At 44.8% G+C, this 4,855-nt stretch overlaps 1 long non-coding RNA gene across 1 annotated transcript; it reads right to left on the bottom strand.

The window, feature by feature from the left end:
* Window positions 1–2,516: 2,516 nt before the first annotated feature.
* On the bottom strand, window positions 2,517–3,586 carry LOC120969861 (uncharacterized). Its single transcript, XR_005764319.3, has 2 exons — window positions 3,213–3,586; window positions 2,517–2,910 (listed from the first exon to the last, which is right to left on the bottom strand). It is a non-coding gene; the product is annotated as an uncharacterized lncRNA (long non-coding RNA).
* Window positions 3,587–4,855: the final 1,269 nt, after the last annotated feature.

Here is a 4,855-nt window from a genome sequence, read left to right as displayed (position 1 = left end):
GCCTTCCGCCGTTCATCATTTTCTTTCACAAGATAAACTACTCATACAAATGCATCTTTATGTTCCGTGCAACGCACGTGCATCTTGCTAGTATATTTTAAATTCAGACTCTTAAATCCATGCAAGTCCATGCACGTCCATCATACATATCAATGTCGCATATAAATAACAAATTTTGGTAGCAAAATACATAATTATTGGTTTATTACATAGAATTTATTTTAAGCGCACAACTCAAACATTAGCTCTTTAGTTTACATTATGGATCCACATATGCTCCACAAGATCACCGAATAGCTCCGTGTGCACCAGATGATCTCGAAGGTTCCGATGCATTTGCAGAAAGTTCATAAGCTGATTTGCATCTTAATCTTTCGGGGTTTGAACTTGTTCGCTAGGCGCTTCGAAATCATTCGTTTGGGCAACACTATCACCCTTATCCTCGACAATCATATTGTGCAAAATAATATAACATGTCATCAACTGCCACCAAGTTTCTGATTCCCACATCATTGCAGCTCCATGAACAATTCCTCAACGAGCTTAAAGCACTCTGAATGCCTTCTCCACATCCTTTCTAGTTGCTTTCTGCATTGATGCAAAGTGGTTTTGTTTGTTGCCGTGTGATTCGGATATGCTCTTCACAAATACCTCCCACTGAGGATAGATGCCATCGGCAAGATAGAATCCCATGTTGTAGTCACGGTCGTTGATAGTGTAGTTGCACGGCGGCGATTCTCCATTACAAAGGCTCCTGAAAATGGGAGATCGTTGAAGCACGTTGATATCGTTGTGAGAACCCGGCATGCCAAATTCATAAGTCATGTGATGCCACTGCTTCCAGTATGATGGTGGCCTTTTTGGTGTGATCTTGATACATTTCCTGCAAACTTTTGGGACAGTTCTTCCATTGCCAATGCATGCAATCAATAGTTCCGAGCATTCTAGGAAACCCTTTGGCATCTCCAATAGCCAACAACTTTTCTGTGTCCTGGACATTTGATTCTCTCAGGTACTCTGCTCCAAACACCTGCACCATGACGCGGGCAAACTTGACACTAGTCTTCAGGCATGTGCTCTCCCCCATCTGGACCATCTCACCAACGGCATCTGCGGTAGTACCAAGTGGAAGCATCCTCAGAGCAGGCGTGTATTTCTACTTAGCACAGAAAAAGAAAGTTGGTCGCAGCAATCCCTTGCGAGCTTGAAGTAGTTGTCGTGTGCCTCCACTCCCTCCACAATGTGCAAAAACAATCGTTTCTGTGTGCGAAAACGGCGACGAAACCATGGATCCTCCAAGAAAGTTGAGTTCGGAGCAAGTAGTCCCGTTGTAGTAGCCGTGCTCCGGAGACCCTATCCCGATTGATCACTCTTCTCCTTTTGATTGAGCCCTTGAAGTTGAGAACATGCTCCACCTGCCGGTCCATTTTCTCTTGCATGCTTATGAGCATGATCATGTCCACTTCTTCTTCCGAATCCGACGAATCAAAGAACTCATCTTGAATCATTTGATCAAGCTTCATCGGGCCATACTCCTTGTCCGATGAAGCATCCGAATTCATCGTTTTTCCTATTATAAGTAAATCACAAAAAACCGGGCCGGACAATGTGTCAAACACATAGAGCGCAAGGGGCAACCCGAGAGTTGCCGGACTTACTACGGTGGCGTCCGGGCCGGAGACGACGTCCCCGGTGAGCACGGGAGAGATGACTCACATACTGGTGCTGGTGGCGCAGAGGCTCGGAACGGCTGCAGAGCAAGGGTGGCAACGGAGCTGCAAGACATCCGTCGTGGAGGAGAAAGAAGAGAGGAGAGAGCAAATGGATCCGGTAGGTCGAGGGTGTGGATTTGGTGCAATTTATGGTGGGTAGAGCTGTCGGGACTGATGAGGCGGGCACGCTCGGATGCCCCATATCCACCCTACATTTGGGCTGGATATTAGGGGTGTCGGTCAGCCCGAACGTTAGACCGGTTTGAGGCATTTGTCTGGGTCGTCTTTTTTGACCGATCACTGAACAGGCGGTCTGCCCTGAGGTTTTGAGGCGGTTTGTGGTGCGCGGTTATAAATGCTCTAACAGCAATAACAAAGAAGGCTGAAAATTTAGTTGTCCACAACGTGATGTATTAACACTAGGAGCATTGTTTCTTCCTTGATCAACATTATCGAAAAAACTGGATATGGTTGCTGTAAAATCAACCGAGACATAGCTAGTCCGTTATTTTTTTCCTAAACCGAGACATGCGTGACACTACATGCAGAGAGACGTTAGACGGCGGTCGGCTTTGAAACATGTCACCCACAACCGCGCATGCCAAACATCCCTGGCATGCGGGTGTGTTTGGTTGAAGAACCAACTGTCATGGAATGGAATGGTTCCATTCCAAAGGAACGGGTCGGTTCCGTTCCTGTGTTTGGTATGAGCAAAAAAGTAGAATGGAATGGTCCCATTCCTGTGTTTGGTTTGGAAGCATGGAATGAAAAATGGAATAACAAAAATTCAAAATTTCGGCAGCATTTCTTTTGTACTTAAAAAACAACAACATAACACTATATATTGACAAGCATGATACATATATGATATTACACAGAACACAATTTTCAACAACAATATCATAATATAGCAAGTTCATTTTCCATGTGAATATGCAAACATACACCACAATACTTCACAACGGAAATCAGGATCTTCGTAGGCGTTTTCTTTTCTGTGTACATGACGCCAAAGGTAAAGAAAAACACTGATTCGGTATTGGCTAACTCTGAGCTGATTTGATCTGAACAAATGTATGCTGCCTTCTTTGGGATAATTTGTGCATTTGGCTTCAGTGTGGCATCCTGCCTTGGAGCAGCAGCAGCAGCACGCTTGACCAATGTATGAGGTAGATTGTAGAGGTTGCAGCAACAAAATCTGAAGACGTAGACAGGAGTAAACACTATCAAGAATATGGCTACCAATGACTTGTACTAGGGATTTAACACATCAACATATATTGCAAAGATAAACTGGACAGCATGTATTTCAGTAGAAATTAGGAAAAGATCCCCTTCGTTTGAACAGTATAGAGAAACAAAATGAATCAAAAGACAACCATGAGTCCATCTCTGCATCTCTCTCGGCTGGGCAATCTCCATGACTGCAAAGTGTAACAGCGGATGCACTAGTTTGAACAGCACAGAGCACATACAAGGGGTAAGGAAGAGATGTCGCACCTTGAGGAGAGGAGCCTCTACCGCCGTTGTTAGCTCGCCGGAAGCACGCCTACACCGCCGCCCAGCTGCAACCCCTCTGCAAAACTACCGTCACGCAGCTCCAGATCGAGAGAAAGGACGGCCTGCTTCCCTCATGTGCTGTAGATCAAGAGGGGAGGAGTCAGCCGCGGCGAGGGAAAGAATCGGGGGAAGGCGGGGCGGGGCGGGGCGGCGCAGATCGAGGGAGAGAGAGAGAGAGACGAGGGGGAGGCGGCGCAGCGAGGAGAGGCGATAGGGCTGGGCGTGCGAGAAGAGAGCCGGTTCCGCGTCGTCCGCTCGTTTTGGAGGTATCACCTGGTTCCGCATCTGGGCCGAATATTCGGTTCCTAGGAACGAGGCGGTGACCCATCTCCCTACTGAACACGAGAACGATGCTCGGCAATGGGTCGGACCCGTGACGTTCCACGCCATTCCAGCAACCAAACACACCCCAAAGATCGGTTTTTGTCATAATTGTACACGTACATATCTGCCATGTTTGAGCACGTACACACTCTGGCAAACTTATACTCCTATTTTGTAATGGCTCCAACTGCTAGAGGTATGGCCGTTTCCAGCAACAAAATCCAAAGCGGCAGATCAGCTGAAAGCAATGACACGACAATAGCTTCCTCTGGAGAACTATATGGCACAGGCACGGCGACTGAGGAGTTTTAAGAAGCATCAGAAGTTGCGCATGATTGGGTTTGTACCTAAAGCATGGTATGTACTCACTTCCGGTCACTGTAATTTTAATTTGGCCTGTCAGACCAAAGTAAGCTTATAACTGAACACTTGTTCATCTGTGACGGCAACTGAATATTGCAACTTACCAGTAAAACATTTCTGAGTGGGTTGAGTCTGTTACTTCTTTTCCTCTTTCTCTTTGCATCATGTAACAGCTCAATGGCAAAATATTAAAGTGGTGCAATCATTTTAGGAGTATATAAAACAAGCTAGTCAACTTGTTTGGATCTGTGTAGCAACTATGAGGTAGTTTAGTTTCATCATTATTTCTCTTCGTTTCTTATGATACCTGCAGCTTAATAATTCTCCTAACTACCCAAATAGTGGTAATAAGGCAGAGCTTCATGCATTGTTTTCTCTTTCTTCTTCAATTTCTTCTTCCTCCGGTTTGTATATAAAGCTGAGACAATTATATGACATGTTGCACGTGTACCACTGAAGACTAACGCCCAGATCAGATCAGCAGTGGAAGTTTCATCCAGAAATTCGTTAGTACTCCCTCTGTAAACTAATATAAAAACGTTTAAATCATTATTTTAGTATTCTAAACGCTCTTATATTAGTTTACGGAGGGAGTACCCCTCTTCTTGACAAAAAAAAAACGTCAGTAGTATATTTATACCACATAAATATGTGGTGGTTGCGCTAGGTAGGAGTTGGCTGAGGTGACCAATCACATTCTAAACAAAGGATTTATTTTCGTCAACTTCTTGTCTTGCCAACTCATATATTTCCAAATGCAGCGCAGTATACTACTACCTCCGTCCAGAATCAACTCTGGCTGAAATGAGTTTATCTAGACGTGTTTTAATATGTAGATTCACTTATTTCATTGATACTTAATTCTGGATGGATGGAGTAATACTTCTTCTTTCCTT

This window comes from Aegilops tauschii, chromosome 7, assembly GCF_002575655.3.
Source record: "Aegilops tauschii subsp. strangulata cultivar AL8/78 chromosome 7, Aet v6.0, whole genome shotgun sequence".
Classification (NCBI taxonomy): domain Eukaryota; kingdom Viridiplantae; phylum Streptophyta; class Magnoliopsida; order Poales; family Poaceae; genus Aegilops; species Aegilops tauschii.
The sequence above is the reverse complement of the archived record's forward strand: the minus strand, read 5'-3'. Positions and strand labels throughout refer to the sequence as shown.